Source organism: Vidua chalybeata, chromosome 2, assembly GCF_026979565.1.
Source record: "Vidua chalybeata isolate OUT-0048 chromosome 2, bVidCha1 merged haplotype, whole genome shotgun sequence".
In the NCBI taxonomy this organism is placed as follows: Eukaryota; Metazoa; Chordata; class Aves; order Passeriformes; family Viduidae; genus Vidua; species Vidua chalybeata.
Window position 1 is genome coordinate 25,713,609 of NC_071531.1, and position 21,426 is coordinate 25,735,034.

Sequence of the window (21,426 nt, forward strand, 5' to 3'; positions counted from 1 at the left end):
GAATTAACTTTTTTGTTTTTTAAATTAGTTGCTTTCTTTCTCCCAATTGCTTCTACTTAGATGCAGTTGACGTTTATCAGAAGAAAGATGCACTGCCATCTGGTGTCAGAACTGGTCACGGGAGCCAAGGCATTTGTCCAGAAAAAAAATCTGATGTGGTGAATGGGGTGTAACAAATTGCTTTCTATAAAACTTCCTAAGCGCTGAAGAAAAGAGAGATTGTTTAGAATAAACTGTCCAAAACAAAACAAAAAAAAAAAAAAAAACCCAAAACCAAAATAAAACCCAAAAAAAACCACCAAAAAAAAAAGAGAGAGATAAAAAAGTGCAATTGTTTTATTACTGGAAAATTTCACTCTAGGTAGAGACTTGCATGTAAACACATTTGCTGCTTCTTTTGTAGGTGGAAGAGGGGGAGATGGCTGCCCTGTTATCACCTTTCCAGACTATCCAGCTTTCAGTGAGATTCCTGAAAAAGAGTTTCAGAATGTCCTGACCTACCTGACAAGCATTCCAAGGTGAGCACCTGTCTAGAAGAAAATAACCTTTTATCTGCTAAGGGACTTTTCACATTTGATCCCTTACATGTGGTGTAAAAGTCAGGCTTGGTATTTAATTAAAGAAAAGGAAAATTAAGCTTATGGTGCAGTGTCAATAAATGCTGGTTCGTGACAGCTGTCTAAGGTAGTTGTTAGATAAATTACAGGCTGCTATTTATATTTCATCAGAAAATTACTTCCTGGTATGTATGGATATAGGTTCCATGATGGACATCATCCTCCCGTGTCTTCACTGTATCTTAGAATGCAATATTCAGAGTTTTAATTGAGCACATGTATAATTTTGGCAGAACATGCTAATTCCTGGGTGTTGCTCAGGATATTACTCAAGGAGGGAGCACTCTGTATCTGCATACAGAGGTTTGTCCTCACCACTGCAGCAGTTTCCCTGACTTAGCTGAATGTATCGTGTCTGCCGACTTCCAGAGCCCAAGGATTAATTCTGACTCTCTTAGAGGGCACAATAGTGTTGCCAATGGGCTGTCCAATAAAATCTTGATGGAGGTGAGGAAGGCAAGTAGCAGAATAAAGTGCATACCCTAGACTTCAAGAGAGCAAATTTTGGGCTTGTTCAGGGAAATGATAGGTGGGATACAAAGGAAGGCAGTTCTGAAGAGTAAATCTGCTATGGAAGGCTGCCAAGTTTTGAAGGACAGCATTCTTCAAGTACAAGAATGGCACGTCCTGGAACGTGAATAGACGTAACAGGAGGCTGACCCTACTGTCTGAAAGCGAACTTGTGACTGTGCTGAGATACAAAAGCAGCATACAGGAGGTGAAAGCAGGGAGAAGCTACAGAGGAAAAATGTAGATACATTGTCCACATATGTCGGGATGGCGTCAGAAAAGTCAAAGCACACCTGGAGCTGAGGGACAAGAAAAAAGGGACATCACGGACTGCTCAAAAAAACTTCCGGTGCTTTAGCAGTACAGGAATAAACAAGGAAAATGTGGACCTGTGCTGAATGGACTGGACAAATTAGTAGCAGCCAGTAAAGATGAGGCTGAAACACTTGAGTTCTTTACTGCAGTCTTCTCTGACAGTGTCTCCCTGTGTACAGAAAGAGAGTTCAAGGAGGAGAATGACAAGCAATGGCTGAGGACAAAATCAAGCATCTCTTGAGAAATCTTGACCCAAATCTAGAGTTTGGGATGAGCTGCTTTGGGAGTGGTGAGGACACTGACCACTGTCATAGTAAGGCTGCTCTTTATAATCCTTGAAAGGTTTGGAGATTAGAGGTAACCTTACTTTGATCTGTGAGAAAATTATGGAGTGAGTCCTCTTAAAACACACTTTTGGGTACATAAAAGAATGAGGTGATGGGGAGTAGCCAGCATGAATTAAACAACAGTAATAGTGCTTGACCAGCCTATTTCTGTCATGACAGTACTGGATGCATCAATGGAGCAAATCTGTGCATGTTTTTTGCCTCACCCTAAGCAAGACTTTCAACTCAGTCTCCCTCAGCACTTTTCTATTCACCCTGAGTCGTTACATTTTGGCAGCTGGGCTCCTGAGTGGGTAAGAAAGTGCTTGGATTATTTGGCTCAAGGAGAGGTGTTTATTGGCTGATGTTTTATATGGAGACAGATTTCCTCAGGGAACTGGATGTGTCCATGCTCTCTGATGTCCTTGGCAAGGATCTGGAGTAGGAGATGGAGTGCACCCTCATCAAGTTGTACTTGATGTAACCAGCCCCTCCTGGTTGTACTTCTAATCCCTAGTTTGTCAGGGAATGAAACTCTGAAGCTCACAGCCAGCTTTTGCATTTTCTTTGTTTATCCTGGTGGTGGTTAAACTGCATGGTGCTAAGCATCCCTTGATCATATCTTGGGTACTGTTTCTGCAAATAATTATATTCTAATTTCACATCTGCTTCTCCTTTTGAAAGTCCTTGGTGGTGCATTTCATGGTGGCCCACTGAACTTCTGCACAGAGTGGGGTTCATGTGAGAAATTCTCATCAGAACAAACAGCATCTGTTATGGTGGGGGAGCACTGAGTGCATCCCAGCACACCACTTTGATCAGAGCAGATTTTCTGAAGGTATTTCTGCCAGTTGCTCCTACCTGACAACAATTACTCGTAAGTATTGAGCCAGAAGTGGTCATTCCTTAAGTCTGGCTGTTCTTCTAGGATTATCTTGTTTCTTTAATTTGTAAGTATTTTGAAAGAGAGGACTGTTCTGACTGTAAACAAAGGAGACAGCCCAGCTGTCTAGATGTTAAGAGTAAGGTATTCACTATTGTAAATATAACAGTTCTCTAGGTTTAAAGTGATGACAGTCAATTTCAAATATTGTAAAAATAATGCTGTTGTTAAGATGCTGATAAATGTGCCACCTTTTTGTGCCTGAGAATCGATAAAATCTCAAAGGGCTTATGATATTCCTGACTGATATCTTCACTAGCAGTGTCGGAAGCTTATAGAGTAAAATTGTGGTTGTGAGGCCTTGTGCATGTTTATGGGAATAAAAGCCAAAGAAATGACACTAGCCAGATGCCAGCATACATCCCTTTGTGAAAGATGTTTTGCTATTGATATGCTACATATGTTGATACATGTGTAACCCTAAGAGGGGCAGTCCTGCAGTTCTACTTGAATTGGGATATTTCTAGTGCTCTTAAAGGTGGCGTAAGGTAGGATTTTCCCTGATTTTCTAGTGTTCAGATACTGTTTTAGGTGCTTTGGAAGTGGCTTTTAAAGGAAGTGGAAGCAGTTAGTTTTTAGTTTGTCAATTGGTTAAAGAGGTGTAAGGAGAACAGATTTGCAGAAAAGATGGAAGTGCAGCCCACAGCTCATAAGCATGGACTGCTCTCCCAGGTTATTGTCATTTAGTTTATCGGATATGTAACTTTGTATTTTGGCTGTTTGACAGACTAAGGGGAAATGGACTTTTCTGAGAGCACAGACACATGTGGAGCCATCCCAGTTCCTCAGAAAACTACTTGTTCTACTTGGCCCTGTACAAGATCACAGCAAGGGGTTGGCAGCAGTAACTCAAACATTGTCTGATTGCCTGGAGTCATATGTTAAGGGAAACTATGTTTCATGGGGATGACAGTAAGGAGCTATTAAGAGCCTCATAAGAAGATCTTTCTGTCCTCTGCAGTAGAGTTCACCCAACAGTATATTTACTGGTATAATAAATCTTAGCAGTGACTTCAGGTTTTCAAGATCTCTTCCCAAGTGAAAGAAGGCTAGTTTAGGAGTTTGTTGAAAGAGGAAAAACTGAAACCTCTCAACCTACCTTTTTATTCCTTCTAATTTTATAGATAAACATGAGCTTGTCACCTCTTACTGTGTCCTTGTTCTGTATTATCTAAACACTGGGTTTCACAAGTTTTTTTCTGTGTGAACTTTCTCTTGTCTTTTTCACAGTAAACTTTAATAATGAAATAAAAAATATCTTGTGTGGCACGTTTCATTTAGGAATAGAACTATTAAAAGTTGCATGCTATCAGCTTAGATGATCATGGAGTGGAATAGTGTAAATAGTAGAGCTAAGAGCATGTGCTTAGATGTGTAAATGCCTGATATGTGAGGATGTTAAGAAAGGACACAGTGGAAAGGGAATACCTCATCTCGGTTTAAAGATACTCAGTTAACCTTGGTGCTACTGTATAACATTAAGCAGAAAGCTGAACCATATTCTTCAGGTGGGTGTTGTTAATCTTGCAAGGTAAATTTGTGTTCCGTAGATGATTGGATAAAATATGATGTCTAACACGGTTTGTAGTAATCTCAAAATATTCAGTACAGATTGTTGACATAATGTGTGACAACAGTCATGTACCATGTGTACAGAAAGATGGCTGCTTTGTCAGGAAAAAACAGTGGATTAAGGATGACTACAATAGACAGTGGAAGACTGCAGCTAATGCTTTTATAACTTCTGTTTTGCTATTGAAATATATGTGTAAGGTATCTGCATAATGCTTCTGAAGCAGGTTTTTCCTTTTAGCAAATAATTTATTATTATTATTGAAATATAAGATAAAGTTTTATTAAAAAGGTGAGAATTGTCTTAGAAAGGGGAATAGTAGGAGAATCTTTGGCAGTACATGAGGCAGTATTTTCTAGGAAGAGCAATTTAACTGAAATGCTGAATTGGTACAAATAGTTAACATGTAAATATTGATCCACATGAATTAATAGTTCTTATCAATGGAGTTGTAGAATACAGTAATATCTCTAGATAAAGTGTCTGTAAGAGGTGACAACTTTAAATTCAACTGTATTTCAATAGAGGTCAGCCATGTCTTGCATTCTTTTGGGATATTTTGAGATTCTATAATGTCCATGTAGTTGGTCTGATTCTCCTTCTGCAGAGAACATCTCCTGTTACTTCACTCTGGGAATCCTTTGGGGAAGACTGCTGAGCTCGGTAGGAAAAAAAGGCCCCTCAGATCAAGGTTGTCTTCTCTCTTAGCTGAGTAAAAACCCCCAAACACCATCAATCTTACTGCATAGTGGGAGAAGCAGCTGTGCAATGTACCTTTTACATCCCACATGTACTGAAACTGAAGGAAGAATATGGAATTTCAGGGCATTCAGAGTTCTCTGTTTTGAAAGTTTGGTGTTTTTTTTTTTATTTTTCTATTGATCCTGGTAAATTGACTTCTAAGATTTGCAGTGTACCTTGAAGGCAGGTGTTACTCATATTTAATTTCTCCTCATCACAGCTGTTTCTTGAAGTGTATTTTATTAGCTTAAGTGTGTACACAATGTTGGAATATGAATTTACCAAATATGGGTAGTGGCATGAGAACTTGCTCCAAAAGAAATTAATATATAATTGCAGTGGTTAAAAAAAACTTAACTACACAGTATTCTTCAACATATGGTTTTGCTTCTGGTTAATTAGCAGTTTCTACTGCAATTAGAAAACAATATGCTGTTTATGAGAACAAAAGGGTATAATAGTTTTAATGCTTTTCTTTCCTGCTCATATAGGCTCATCCTTGAACAAAGAAAGCAACCTAAAATTTTTGTGGTCACAAGAGATTGGACAGCTAATATTTTAAAAGTGTAAAGCTAAGTCTTAAACACAAAATCCCTTTAAGGAGAAATAAGTAGTGTAGATTAGAAAATTCAGAATGGTTTTTGATGGCCTCTTTGAGTCCCATGCTGCTGATTAAGTATGATCCATGGGTCTTTTTTGATTGTATTCTGACAGAGCCTTGCACAGGTACTCTTTGTAATGCCATTCTATCCTACTGCATGGTCTTGAGCATAACTCGGGTTAACTTGGCACGTTCAGCAGGTTTCCTGTTTTGAAAGGTGTCCATCAGTTTCCTGGCTGCAAGAGCGTCCCTTTCTTTGAGATTCCTGAAGGTTTACAAATGCTTGAACACCATGTAGCTTTCTAAAAAATCCTGTTGTTTTTGGTTCTCTCTGGTGTAGGAAATGAGGGAGCCATCCTGTCCAAGTGATGGAACAGAACGAGACGACGTCCGAAAGCGTTGATGTCCAACAGTTGAAAAGCTCAGTAGTTAGGGTTTGCTAAGCTTCTGGTAGACATCTCCTTGTTTACTATACCAGCTTCCCATTGTTTGGGATAACACTGGAAAACAGAAAGAGATATGTGTGTGCTAAGCCTTTAGATGAGTTCAGATCTGTGTGGGCACAGCAAAGCATGAGGTGGATTTAGGTAGGGACCAGAAGGACATGCAGCAGCATGGCATGGCTGTTGCTGGAGCTAGCAAACCTCTGTGTCAGGGACACACAGCTTGGGCCTGGCCAGTCTCCTTGGCATAGATCCACCACTGTGCTCTGAAAGCAGAGCAGCAGTGTTGGGGTAATGCTGTGTTTTGAGCCTGTAAGTCCATCAGGGTCCAGCAGACCTTGTGAGGAGCCAGTGTCGGAGGGTAACTGCCTCTGTTTGCTCATTTATCTGCAAACTGAATGGGCAGCCCACCACTAGCTGAGAGTTAAGCAATTTTGTTTTATGGAGTGCCAGGGATGAACATCATCACGTAATGGGAAAGAAGTGCCAAAAACCAGCTGCCCTGACAGTTCATACTGACGTGCTGAGCAACAGCTTTGCAGCTTCAGAGTTTATTTCTGTCAGCTGTGCTTAATTTCCCTGCTCTCCTCTTTGTTGCATTGCAATCCAGGCTGAAGATAGGGAATCTGTACCCTGCTGTTACCTTGGCAGCCCCTCAAATTTGTCAGTGAGAATATCCCAGGACTTCCAGCAAAATCTGTCACGCTGTGTGTACCCTTCCTTTCTCAGAGCACAGCTGCCAAACAGTTGTAAATACCATATGTTGAAGACAGGGAATGTAATGTCTTAGGTTTGAAGTAAGAGCCTTCTATCTTAAATTTAAGTGGTAGTCCAAAGCTTTTGTGTCAGATACATACCCGCACAAGATTAAGGTCAAAGCCCAAATTGTTACTTAGAGTCTGAATTTTTACTGGGTTTTAAAATATTTACACTTGTTTCAATGTCCACCTTATAAGTGCCTTAAACTTGTTTTAAAGCCCAGCCCTGTACAGGTAAAGCCTTTCCAGTCTTTCAATCCCATTTACACCTTTAGGGTTTAGAGGATTTGGGTAGTATGTGTGACACACACCATCCGGTGGTAAGTTTAGTCTGCTAATAAGACAAAGTAAATTAAGCACTGTAAAATTGTAAAAGTTAATTACTAAAATTCTGGACTGTTACACAGAGGTTTTTATTAGTCCAGTATTAAATTCAGAGAATTTAACATCCCTTTTTAAGTGTAATGGCACAGTTTTAAAATAAATTGTGCAGCATTCCCTGCAAGGTTGTTCAATACTTTGTGCTGTAGCATTAGTGGTTGTTGCAGTGTCCTGGAAATGTGTATAGTTCCAATACTGCAGTTCTGAATAGGTGTAAAAATGTTTTATGGAGTTGGACTTAATAGTTCTAAAATGAGGGTCACACAGGCTTTCTGTTGCTGAATTTACTTGAGCTTAAACAGACATAGAGCCCTTTTGCCTTTATTGACCTATTTATCCTTAATTGTCCCTCCAGGATAACTTGACCTACTTCAGCCATCTGTAGTTAAGTCTAAATGAGTCCTCAAAGTTGTTGTCTTTCTTCAAACAGTCCTTCTAAAAGCAGCTCTGCATGACCTGAAGAAATCACACTGTGTTTTGCATTTAGAAAATTATAACTCTTCCTTAAAAATTCCTATTTTACTTAATTTCATACACTAAAAGAGGATCTATTAAGCAACGAGTTGTTAAATTAATTTTTCTTTTACCTGCAAAAATGCATTAAGGTTGCTCTGATTTCAGTTCCTTGGTGGGATAAAGCTTGTGAAGTTCTGGGCAGGCAGAACTAGATGACCTTTAAGGTCCCTTTCAACCCAAGTCATTCTATGAATCTATGCAGTTATCATAGAAAAGGCTGATGGGTACCATGGAGAGGCGGTGAGTGCATGTGGTACAAGCAGATGTCCAGGCCCAGGCAGATGATGATGCCTGGACACTTCAGTTGTTATTTTTAACCCTGGCTACATTCCCTCAGCTTCCCCCCCCAACAGCATAAGCTTTTTGGAGCAGAAAGAAGGTCAGCATATACGATAGGATATAGCCAGCATTACTGTCTTCCAATCAGTCGTGGTTAAGGAGGAATTGCTAAAAGTGGAAAAGAGGCTGATTTGAGGACCTAAAGGAGCACAGGAGATAAAGAGCAGATATAGGGACCAATCAAGGAAGATACTGATGCCCATATCTCTGAATCTGAGTGGGGAGATAGAAGAAGGATGACTTGCATGTTATATAAATTGGCATCAATATTTTAAAATAAATAAGGCGTGTACCAGTGCTGTCCATTTGGCCGAGGAACACAAGCAGTGCTTGAGACAGAATTCCCTCATGTAAATATGTTGGGATTTGTATCTCACAATCTCAAGAAACCTAGTTCTATGCAGGATAAAGACTTCTGGTTGCTTTTGGGACCAAGCCCTCTAGTGAGTTGGCATTTGCCTAGTGGCCAGGATGTCTCTGGTAGTGGCCCATCTTCCTTGTGGGTTTTTGTTCTGCTGGCAGTGCAGTGAGCTGTTGTTGTCAGAGTCCTGTGAGCTGCTGTTGTCACAGTTCTGTTGTGACTGAGGAATTTTCAGAACAGGCATAGGGCTACAGGTAATCGCCTGTGGCAGTCTGACCTACAATCATTGTGAAGTTTTGAATTGTTAATAGCCCCTTAGACAAAGCTCTTTGAAGTTGCTCATTATTTTTTCTCCTGTTTATCTGGCTTTTAAGATCTCCTGTCACTGACATAGCATCATGTGTAATTTTTCTTGCCTATGCTTATAAAGTGGCAAAAGGCATGTATTTTCATGGTGTCACTCTGCCAGGCTCTATGATTCTGCTCATCTCTTCTGCTTCGTGAGCAAATTTTAACCACTTGCCTATGATGGTTTTTATTTATGCCACCTCACAACCCAACATTCATCTAAATTCTTCTTTACCCGCTTGCTGAGAGATCCTAAAATGCAATTTTGGTTATCTGATGGCTCCCAAGTCCTGAGAAAATTGCAATACAGTGTGTTTTTAGAAATGCCTGGGGCATGAACTAATAACAGCTGAGACCAAAAGTAAGCATAATAGGAGAGGAAAGAGAGAAGGTTTTCATCAGTGGTACCCTGGATAAGATTTAGGGAGAGTTAGCTGGAATGTTGAGGAATAAGGAAAAAAATGGTGCATAGTTGATGCAGGGAAATGCATCAAATTTCTTATCTGAACCTTGTCCAATGATGAAGCTTTAACAGGTTCAGTTCCAACACAGAATCTCAGATTTTCTTAATTTCCTGTGCAGCTTCATCTGTTTCTGTGAAGGTAAGGCAGTAACTATCAAAACCAGAATAAAGAGACAGTGTAAATGCTTTGGGTTTTTTAATGTGCATTTAAAAATATATCTATTCACAGAATTTCAGTATAGAATTAATTAGATGGTAGAATAGTATGCATGTTGTTTATTGGGGGGTGGAGGGAGGGGAAAAAGTTTTATTTTCAAAATCAGATTTGAAGCATAAGCATCAATAAGAAATGGTAACTTCTTGCTCACAGGTTGTGCTGCTGCTGTGGAGTGTCACAGCATCAGCTGTGTTGGGTGAAATACAGATGTTAGTGCCAAGAGCTTAAAAGGTAATAATTTTTACTTGGCATTCAGTGATTTTGGACAGACCACTAGAGGCTGCACTTGTATAACAGCACTTCTGGCTGTTTTATTTTAAATTTATTCTGCTGAAATTCTTTCTCTTTCCTATATTTCTTCATGAACAGTGGCCAGCTTTAGTTTGAGCTGAGTAGGTTTTGCCTTCCACAGTTATAGTTCATTGAGCTGACTATGACAGGGTCATAGTAATCAGTAATCAAATAGAACAAACTTTTCTACATCAAGAGCCTTCTTTTGTGTTGAAGCACAGTACAGGTTGCTCACTGGTTAAACACAGGAAGGAGTAAATGGCAAGCTTTTTCTCTGACTCCAGAGATGAGGATATGGAGAGACAGGTGTGGTGCAGAGACTTCCACACCACCAGGCACCAGCTTTAAATTCAGCACCTCAGGAAGTTTGAGGTGAGCTTGTTCCTTGGGTCTGCTTTGGGTGATTTTTCAATGACACAGAAGAGGTGGACATGTCCTTCCAGCACTTCTGCACTAGCTGCCTTCTTCAGTGTTTTCAGCTGAAGAGATAGAGGTTATAAAAACTAAAGCCAAAACTATATTAATTCTGTCTGAAATGATAGAATTAATGTATGAAGGTGTTAATCATTACATTCCTATTTTTGCCCCATATGCAGTGCCATGTACCATAGAGTGCACCTGTAATTTCTGTTTTTTCTCATAAATATTGCTGGAATAAGAACTGATTACTTATGGACTAATTACACACCTCAGGTGAAAGTGATTCTTGTAGGAATCTGAACTGAGATGTCACAAATGAGTATCACCACAAGATGTCAGGCCCACTGTTTGAGTGGGAGCCAAAATGTCATGCCAGTTTGCTTTAGGGGCTCAGGAGGTCTGCTAGGTAGCCAAAGAGCTTCATCAGGGTGTTCATAAGTGTTGCCTTTGTTAGAGATAATTCTGTCCTCAGATTTGTTCAGTATACTTGACCTCAGTCATACATCCGTGGCAGAACTTGGCACCAAATTTCTATTTTCTGTCTAAAGGACTGAATGCCATGACAGCAGCATGCAGTTGTATATGCAGCCAGCCATCTTTTGGAAGTACATTTTCATTCTATTTATTTTCTTGGCAGATGGTTTCTTTGCCACTGATATCTCAATTACAATGCAAGTCTCAACTTTTCTGTTGAAAAAAATAGAAAATATAATTCTAAAGTTTGCTAATTTAGAGCAAGTGTAGTTACTGGGAAGATTTTACTGTCTAGCTTTCAGAACACTTCCAACTTGTCTTAGCACTGTAATTACTTTGTGATTACATATGACATAATTTAATGAGCATCAAAAATTATAAATTGTAAGTTTGGAATATAATTTGTAATATTATGTAACTTTATAAAATGTTACATTTGTAACACAGTCTAAAGGATTATAAATTCTTTTATTTGCCAGGCTATTCAGTAAAATGCTTTTAAATACTAATTTAAGTGCAGGTTTCTAGAAAACTTAAGTAAGATATGTAATAGCAGCAGCATTACAAAGCAGCATTCAGCTTAGATACAGTGTTAAATAAAACCTACAGGCTCACTTTGCAATTGAAATGAGGAAGTTCAATGTAAGAGCTCCTGTATCTGGTTTCTAGTTATTTTTCAGTTCCTGCTATCTCTAATTTGTTTTAATCAGGAACCTTCTGCAGTGAGACTGGGTACTTTGGGCTATAAAAGCCTGCAATATCTGAGGCTTTCAAACTGGAGCTTTGAGGAGTATGATGTATATCAACCTATTTTCATCATTTACTTGAGAAAGCACAAGTCTGCTTTCTTTTCCTTAGAGATGTTGGTTTAAAATGTTAAGTCCCTAAGTTTAGTTTTACTTTGGATTGTGAGAAAGAAGCTGTCATAAGATAAAAATATTTAAAGATCAAATGAGTACAAGACATTTTAAAATTATTAAGCAGCTTTAAAATATTTTAAAATTAGGGGTACGTGCCAAATATGAAATTTTTTGTCCCTTTTTAAAAATACCCAGCAGGTGGATTTCTTTTGGAATGAAGTGGATGAATTGGCCAGTTTTGAAACAAAGCAAGTTTTACAATAACAAGCAATCAAGAATTGTAAGAAAATTTAACTGCTCTAGATCTGATTACAGTTTAGTGGCTGGGTGCTACATTTTCTATAATGTTACAGCTGAATTTTCCTTTTTTTTTTTTTTTTGTCAAGTTCATAACCCATTAAATTCTTCTGCTCTAGGAAACACTGCATCCTCTAGGATGTAGTTAATGATCGAATTGAAGTAGTGTGGGTTACCCTACATAAGGGGCAGGAGGAGAGATGTGCAGCAAGGCTATGCCAGGTGAATTGTTACTGCCCTTTTCCTTGCTGGCAAACCAGCATAAAACTGGTACAGTGAAATGTCACCACAGGGCTTAGCTGGTTAATTTTCCTTTCCTAGTTGCTGTACTGGAGATTTTTATCTTGATTTGTTAATGCCATTAATACCACATTCTTCACTATATTATTTTACTGTCTCCTAGAGCTTATAGAGGCCACTACGGAGGTGGCTGTTCTCTGCTTGCATTAATTGCTGGGGCATTCATGATTTCATTTTTTTAGTGTGTGAAACACCGATGATTAAGAAAGAATTCTTGTCTCCCCTTCACCCCGCAAGAAATCATTCCTAGCAGCAACAGGAGAGATGGAGAAATAGTCTTTGAGGTGGCTCAGGTTCAGTCAGTTTGAAGTGTCTTGTCTCTGCAAGTGTAGAATGCAAAGTTTCTCTTGGGAAACAGCAACCTTGCTCATTATGTGTCTGATTTCCAATGGCCTGTTCCTAAGCTAAGTGACCAATGATGAGTGGGTGAGCCAGTTCCAAGTCCTTCTTCTATAGGTTTACAGTTGTATGCCCAAAAAGATCAGGATTTGTGAGGTGCCCCAGACCTCACATCTTTTGAAGTGGTGTGTGCATGTCACTGTGCTGAGGGTGAGGAAGATTTAGGAGAGGGTGGTACCCTATCCTAAGAGTTCTGCTTATGATACAGACTGCTGCAGACATTGTCTTGGTGCTCTGTTCAATGCAGTAATTCTCCATGAAATGTTATTGAGGTCCTACTATGGAAATAGCTGTTCAGCCCTTGAGAGCAAGATTTTCTAGTCCATTTGTATGCCAAGGTAGCTGAGGTTGGGAACAGTCCCAACTGTCATGTAGGCCAATTGTTCAATAATAAATCTATAAGACTAAATTCAGTTTTAAATAAGTGGACTTATGTAACCTAAAATGCTGTACAGAACGTGCAGAGGTTTGATACTTTCAAGTCTCTGGGATGAACCCGAAGATTTACTTTGTTTCATTTGTAGCAGAGATCAATATATACTAACTGCTTTCATACAGCAGTGTGGAAGCAATAGGAAATTATTTGTGTAGCAGTTGTCACCACCCATACCTTGGAGAAATGCAAGGATCTTTCAGAGGATGTTTATGTAATTGCTTCCACATACCCCAGAGGGAAGTTTCTTTCCACAGTCCTATGTACCATAAGCTTTCCCACCCTTTCCCCCAAGTGCATGAGCTAATAAGTCTTGCAAACAAGACAAAGAGGAGATGTCCCCATAATCTAAACTGAGGAGTCACTAAGTGGAAAATTCAGTTCCTGCTCTGCATGGAAAACTGGCTGCTTGCTGGGCAGGTATTTCAACCTCACTGACACCTCCTCCTAAAGGTTTTACACTGGCTCCCCAAGACAGGAGGAGGGGCCTGAGCAGAAAGTCTACCCTCTGCTGCATTTTCTCCTGTCCTCTGTGGCCCTGCTCCTCTTCCTCCACTTTCTACCTTTCTAACCTGGCCTTTGTGAGTTTGCTGGACACATTTCCTGCAGAAGCAGGGATGGTTCCCTGACTTTCTAAAAATGTTCTGTTCTTTGTTCTTGTGAATAAACAGAAGAACAGTGCTTATCCCATGATGTTTTGGGATTTTTGTTTTGATCTGGTTTTTTTTTTTTTTGTGCATGTATTAGGAGAGAAACAAAGGAAGGAAATACTAAATTTGAATTAGGAGTTTATATAAATTATGTTTCAGAAAGTACACCGGATACAAGTTAATACATTAAAGACAAAAAAGTTCATATGGGAAATGTTAAAAAGCCTGAAGAGACAGGTGCTTCTGCTAAGGTTTCCTAATATTTCTCACTTTAAGGGTTGCTTTCTAGTTGTTTACAGTTCTGCCAAATTTTCTTTCCATTTGTGAGGTGCCACCTGATTTTATAGTGTAAAGTTCAGCCAAAGTAGCTGAGTGGTTCCTGAGATGCCAGGGAACAAATCCACCATGCTCTTCAAACATTGAGACAAATGTTTGAGAAGCTCAAGTGTCTACTTCCTTTGTTCAAGGACTCAGACTTGACACTCAGAAGAATGATGGCTTTTGTGTCAAGAAAGTACCTTGAGAAAAATCTACCTAAATCCCAGGCCACAGATGCTAAGTAACTACTCAAGCCCATTGCCAAAAGTGTCCTGCTTCATCCTGGGGCTGAGCAGAAGCCTCACTGTGGTTACAGGATGAGCTGCTCTAGAGCCAGGTCTGCTACCAGGGCTGAGAGCAGGAAGGCTGTGGCATGGGATGTGAGTGCCACCTCTTGACCAGCAGGCAGTGCAGAGAAGCTGCTGGACTCCACAGGCAGGACCACAGCTGAGGGAAGTGTCCACCCAAGGGAACTCACTGGGAGATGGAGTGGGACATAGCATACAGATGGAGCATGAAAGGACTGTGATATTCAGGAAGGGGTGAGAACTGATGTCATTCATCCTGACAGTCTAAAATTAAAAAAAAAAAAAAAAAAAAAAAAAAAAAAAAAAAAAAAGACTTTTTGAACTGCTCTTGGGACAAGGAGTGATGAATGGGAGAGACAAATGTTGGTGGTGGACACAAGTTTATTGGAGAGTGATGCAGAGGCATGAGAAGATGATGTGAGCTAAGTTGATGAGTACAGTGCAGCTGGACCAAGGCAGGGAAAAAAGCTTGATGAACATTTGATGAGCTGTGCTCATCAGAGCATGCTTCTGCTGAGACACTGAGCACAAAACAAAATGCATTCCTCTCAAGCACATGGAGGGGTAGGGGAAAACCAGGATCAGGATAAAATGTAATAAATATGGCTGAGAGAAAGAAGGACAGCTGGCATTCACAGTTAAATCAGGAGCCAAAGGAAAACTGAGTATGTGCTTGTGTCCAAAGCACCGTTCACCCTGTGCCCTAGAAAGGAGGAGGGTATTGCAAGGTGTCCTGCAACCCCGTATGCAGGTGCGTGTCTGGCAGCAAGGAGAGGTCAGTAGAGCAAGGGTACATTGGCAAACAGACCTGTTTTCAATATTTACTTTTCTTGAATACATGACTGTGTTCTCTTTGTAATGTTCTCAACTTTGTTGTACACAATGTCTTAGTTTGGTTTGTTGCTTCCTGCCTGTGACTTGCTGGAGCTGGATCCCAGACTCCAGAGCCAGGCCTTTGCAACAAGGCACTGTTGTCAAGATAACAAATACCTTTCCCACCCTGATTGATTTGGAACAGGGCATTTTTTTTTTCCCACTGGTCTATATTAATAGAGTGTTAACAGTTTGAAGTCAGACACTGAAGCTTTTGCCACCGGGTCTCCTCTAGGCAGCAGTGGGGAATCCTGGCTTTTTATGCTTTTTACGAGCTTGCTGATTCATGCAACACAACATATTTGATCCTTCTATTTGATCCAGTGGAAAAAGAAGGTTGGCTGAAGACATCTTTTGGGCTATCTTAGAGATGTGCTTTTCTTTGTTAATTCTTCCACTTAAGTAAGCGTTTTCTTTTTATTTTTTCTAGGATGATATTAAGCTCTGCTTTTTGTCAGGTGTTGAGGCAGGTGATTAACTGTGTGGAGCTGCCCTGTAGATAATTTCTGGGATCCCAGCTGAGTCTGTATTTTCGTGTGCTCCCAGAGAGAAATCATATTGATGCTTTTTCAGAGGCTTTAATTTTATTCATATTGCACTGAAATACCAGTATTTTCTTGAACTATTATACAGATGTTGCATTTAAGTACTCTGAGATTATGCTTCCTCTGAGGAAGTATGGGGGGATTTCAGGGCTCCTGGGAACTTCTACTGAGCAGGGAAAATAGACTCTTTACGAGTCTTAATACACTCGAAAATCCACACTGACTCCTGTGGGGACAGCTGTAGCACCTTTCTTACTCCATTGATCCACATTAAGGCTGTGTACCCAAGGAGTTTGTTTTCCATCTGACTATTGTGGCACATGGTTGCTGTTATAATTTTATTTTGCTCAGTAACTAAAGGTTAAAATTGTGAGACCTTTAAATAGGGAACAGGAAGAGGCTAAAATCAGTCTGAATCTCTCTCCTCCTCTTGCCCTTTAAATAAAGAAAAAGAAAAGGGGAAACTTTAGTAAATAATGGAAATTTAATGTAGTGGGAAGCATATTGCTAATATAAAGCCCTGTTTGTCTGCAAGGGTTGTCAGGCTCACAAGGCAAGTGCTCAGATGTTGTTTATCAGTGTTGTCCTAACCCAGAGGCAAGAGTTAAGTAACGTGCACTGAATGTGGGCAGTGAGGATGGCTTCTAACATTCTGCTGTGCTGAAAGGACTGCTTAGCTGCTTCTCAAAGAAAGCAAGGGTTCCTTTATATTTCTAATGATTATTCATGTTTCCCACTAAAAAGCATGTCTGTAAATTTGAGAGATATTGCATTTTGTAAAAGAAAGGGAACAAACTGTGAATCCTGTTTAAATTTGTAATTTTGAAGAGTAACTTAAGATGACACATCTGGGTACCTGTGTTCTTCACCCTCCTGAATATCCTCTTATCATTATGCTACTGACATAATCTTATAAAGAAAAGCTGGTGTTTCCATGATTCAGCAATCTTGAATAAAGAATCCTGACATTCTGTTGTGTTGATTTTTATTTTTTCTTTTAAGATATTACCATAACTAATTGATGCACAGTATTTCTAAAGGTCACACAGTGCCACAGCAGGCCTTGCAATAAATCATCAGATGTAAAAATACAGCACATATACTGAAAAAGGAGCAAATGTATGAGAAAACAATAAATCTGAGCCTGTCTGCCTTGCATTTGCCTGCTGTTTCCATTTTGATTGCGATTGGCTGGCAAGGGCTGCTGCTGGCATTGCACAATTGGCTTAGATGGGGAATTACAAAACAGGAGCACATCCCTTGGTCAGGGCTCGGTAGCACATGCAGCTGAGCTCAGGCAAAAGAGAAAGGTCACCGTACTGCAGGATTTGAGCCGAATCTCTCTCACAGATGTTTCCATTCCAGAGAAGTGCCTCTGAGCTTGTTGTTCTCATCTATGGTTTGAAGGGTTTAAATGCTGTGAGGTTTTTTTGTTTCCGTGAATGTGAAAATGCACCTAGGAAGAAGTTTACAACCTGGAGGCATATGAGAATTTCAGATGCGTGGAGCGGTATCATGGAATGATCAGAAGGATCTGTGGTTTTGAGGCGTTTTAAGTATCAGTGAGAAGGAAGACAATTCAAAGAGAAGGTTAAAAGCAGATGCAGAAGGAAAACAACTTTATTTTGATCCTGAAATTATACTGACAACATCATGAGGAAGGGATTATATCAGCACCAAACAATGGAGAATTTATCAGTCTCATTTTATTCTGAAATAATCCCTGTGCAATAAATGTAAATACTATATTTTGTGAAAAAGAAGAATTCATTATTTGAATACATTTTGAAACCCTGTGAAACACTGTGGGACTGCTGCATCTTTGCAATGGTGTATAGTGTGTAGTGTGTCTTTATTTAAGATATTTATATGAAGAAAATTCTGCACAAAAAGGTCAAGCTACTTTTTTTTTCTTCACTGGTTTTTGACTGCTTTTCTGTGTGAGGGAACCAGGAGTTACATTGGTATTTTTAACTAAACTTTCCTGTTTTCTTCTTTCCTCCTCCAAACTTAGTTTACGAGATGCTGGAATTGGATTTATTCTTGTCATAGATCGCAGACAGGACAAATGGACCTCCGTGAAAGCTTCCATACTGCGGATAGCAGTGAGTACTGTCTTAAATGCCTTTCTCCTTAGGAAGATCTTTCTGTGTTGAATCTTCCTCTTACAAGTGGGAAAACATGATTTTTTTTTCTCTTCAACAATATGTCAGCTAATAGATGATACAGAAGGTATCCAGCAGGTCTTTTGTATCCCAGACAGAGCATCATGTGTCTATGATGTGCTTTTAATGCACTCTGCAGCTCAGGACATCTTCCTAAGTATGCACTTGGAGAAAGTGAATGTGTGAGCATGCAGCTCTCCCAGGTGGGAGCTAATATTTGCATGGACACCCCCTGGGTCCCATAGAGTTTGGGTCCACTTTTCACTGTTCAAGTGAGCTTCCCTTTTACAAAGAAATGAGGGTGAGGGTCTTGATTGAGTTTACCACTTGTGAAAGGGGTTCACATGGAAAAGCTGTTCTTGTGATGTTTGATTTAAAACAAGGATTACATGTAAGCAAGAAAATCTTATGTGCCTTCTGTGATTAATCAACAGTACATGGTCTTAACTTTACCAGTCTCCCTTTCAAGTAATATTTTTTAAATCAGAAAAAGAAGCTTATTAGAGGCTGTTTTTTTCTTTTCTTTTTTCAAAAATAGGGAAGGACAAATTCATGTTTATCATGTGCTTATTCTACTGCTGGTTTACTTGGTTTTTAAAGTTTTTGGTTCATTGGTTGCCTTTTTTTCCTTCCTTGTTATCCTTGCTTGAATTGTTAGAGTCAATAGTCTTTCCAGTAAGGGCTGAAAAACAAAGCTGTAAGTATATTTTAATTTTTAATGGCTGAAAATTTTTGATTCTGTAAGATAGAAGTCAAATCAAAATAGTAAATGTCATTTTAATGTGGCCCAATTACGGCCAAAGAATTTTTTGTTTATTGTAAGTTAAAGGTAGTCCATTAATTTAAAGTAATACATTTTAAAAGGTAGTATATTACTCCCACTATATGATGTTTTGTGAATGAATATATAATGATATAATATTCCCACAATACAACTCTTTACACAATAATCATGGTAGTATTGTTAAAACATTGAAAATACATTGAAGTATCAGCAAAATTTGCTTTTGCAGCTCATCTTGAAATTTTGAGATGCAGCATTGAGCAGATTCCAGTAGTGAAAACTGAAAGCAGCATAATTTAGGATGACTGAAGAAAAAGGACTCTATCTGGAGCTTTGGCATCTCTCAAAAGTCAGTGCTGTAGTTTCTGTTCAAGGACAGATAAGTGTTGCACAGATTATGGTCCTTTTATTTGCATAATTGGGGTTGTAAGGGTTAGGGAGCAATTGCAGACAAGTTGCTTATAGCCGTGATGATAACATTTATGTTAGCGTTCCTCCAGTGTTCCTTTGCTTTGAAGCACAGTGAACAGAACTGAGCAACTCTTCCATTATAAGGGATCTGTCACTGTCATGATGGTGTTGGTGCCTAAGGGATTTGCCCAGAGAATGGTGTTAAGTGCAGGAGCACTGCACAGTTGCAGTACTGCTGCTGATGGGTTATTTTGCTTTTTTCAGCTTCTCTCATTCTTCTGTGAGCTTTATCTGAAAGAAGAATCATGCTTCTTAGCTGAAGTCTAAACTGTTAAAGACAGGATTTTTTATATTTGCTTCTCTGTTGAACAGCAACAGTGTTGGCTTTGAATTGTACCCATGTATATATATTTATAGTAGTCCTCCTGTTGGGCTTCAGCAATAGTCACATCAGCCCTGAACAATTGAAAATCTTGTGTTGCTATTCCAAAAGAAGATGTAGTGAAGAATTGTTTGTTCTTGTCCATCATATCTTTGCTATAGTATTTGATACAAATGAAATCTAATGCATTTCAGCTGTTGTTTAACAAAAAAACAAAGCCAAATATACAAGATATGTATATTGTGCCAGATTAGTGAGGTCCTATTGATAGACAAAGATTTCTTTTGAATGACTCAAGGGTAACTGGAGACTTCCACCTGTTTGGTTTTTCTAACAGTCAGAATTGTCTTTTGCTGGTTATGAGGCATCTGAGTGTTATTTGGGCTATCCAGACTTTACTCGATGTCTGAAAACCTGATAGCTCTGGCAGTTTCAATCACAGAATCACAGAATGGTTTGGATTGGAAGGGACCTTAAAGATCATCTAGTTCCAACCCTCCTGCCATGGGCAGGGACACCTTTCACTAGATAAGGTGGCTCAAAGCCCCATCCATGTTCAAGCCTGGCCTTGAACACTTCCAGGGATAGGAAATTCCCAGCTTCTCTGAGTCTCTGAGTAACCTATTCTAGTGCCTTGCCACCCCCACAGTAAATAATTCCTTCCTTCTGTCCCATCTAAACCTACCTCCTTTCAATTTGAAGCCTTTTTTTTTTTTTTTTTTTTTTTTTTTTTTTTTTTTTTTTTTATTGCTGGAGCTTATTGCTGTGTGTGAAGATAGGAGTCTCATGTTATTTGAGATGATGAGATGAGAGTTTTGGCTGTTGGTTTATTTGTTGTCATTTCTGCCATCTTACCTGTTTTTTCTCTAATTATCCTGAGGGAGTTGACCCTCTTGATTTGTGAAATCAGAAATACCAACATAGGGTGCTGTGGCTGGAGCACTGCCTGACAGGAATATCCTGGCTGGAGCATCTGCCCATCACTAATACCCTGGCAACTAAACTATAGGACATGTATTTGAAAGCACTGAGCAGCTGTTAAACAGAAATTCATACTAGCATGGATTTGTTATTATTATTTCTTGTTATTTTCAAGACTCTTCATACATATTTGGTTTGTACTAGTGGGTATTGGAAGTATGTTTTGAAACAAAACTAACAAAATGTTTTGTTTCAGGCTGAAATTATTGTGGAAAATGTATTATTAAAAATTTCTAAGCTTCATTTTTTCCTTCTTTGTTGTTAGGGGTACTTTATTTTTCCTGGGGCAGAAAATGAGCAATGGTGAGCTGAACCTGTATTTCATGCTGATACTTACAGGCTGTTGTAGTCAAGACTCTGGAGATGAGGTTAACCTATTTTTGCAGACATAGTGGAAGGCCAGTGACTGCACCGCTCACCCAGGGTGGCTGCTGCAGCACGTGCAGTGCAGTGGGACTGAGAGCAAAGCCAGAGGCCTGGGCTGAAATATGGCACTTCTTTTCCTGGGGTGTGACAGAGATTGTGGCAAGAACATGGCCAGGCATGCCGATTTTGCTATTATTTTATTCTACTTGATGAAGTTGCAATGGGCAGGCAGCCCAGGATGTTGTTGTCAGCAAGCACAAGACTTGCAGACTCTGTGGCTTAAGAGACACTGAAAACAACATTATTCTTTTTATTTCTCACCTGATTTAGCTGAAGTTATTAGCCTAGGAAGAATCTGGTCTACTGGGATAGTCAGGCTTAGAGTTGAAATTCTGATAGAGATTCCAAGAGCCAAGTTTAATGTCAAGCGTGAAGTCTTGATAGCAAATTGTCATGTTGTTAGAGACAGTAGAATTTGAAAGTTCTTACAAGAAAAATACTGAAGTTAGTAGTTACAAATTGTTCACTTGCTGTTTGAGGATACAAATTTTTTTCAACTCTTTGCCCTGTCACCTGCAGTGATTCTCCTAAATTTGTATTAGAATGTCCTCTTTTCAGTTAAACACAGTATTCAGAGTATAAAGAGACATGCAAGACCTTGCTGAACCTTTTAGCTCCTGGGGCTGGACAATTACATAGTCTCATGGATAAGTGTGC

The 21,426-nt window shown here is 39.4% G+C and overlaps 1 protein-coding gene across 2 annotated transcripts in view; it reads left to right on the top strand.

Moving 5' to 3' along the window:
• The first annotated feature begins 444 nt into the window (after positions 1 to 444).
• MCF2L (MCF.2 cell line derived transforming sequence like) overlaps positions 445 to 21,426 on the top strand; it is a 57,020-nt gene continuing 36,038 nt past the window's right edge. The window contains exons 1-2 of one of the 2 annotated variants that reach the window (XM_053935439.1): positions 445 to 518; positions 17,635 to 17,725. The gene's annotated coding sequence lies outside the window, so the exon portion shown is untranslated. The remainder of the gene's footprint in view (positions 519 to 17,634; positions 17,726 to 21,426) is intronic. The other variant, XM_053935440.1, reaches the window with a different exon arrangement.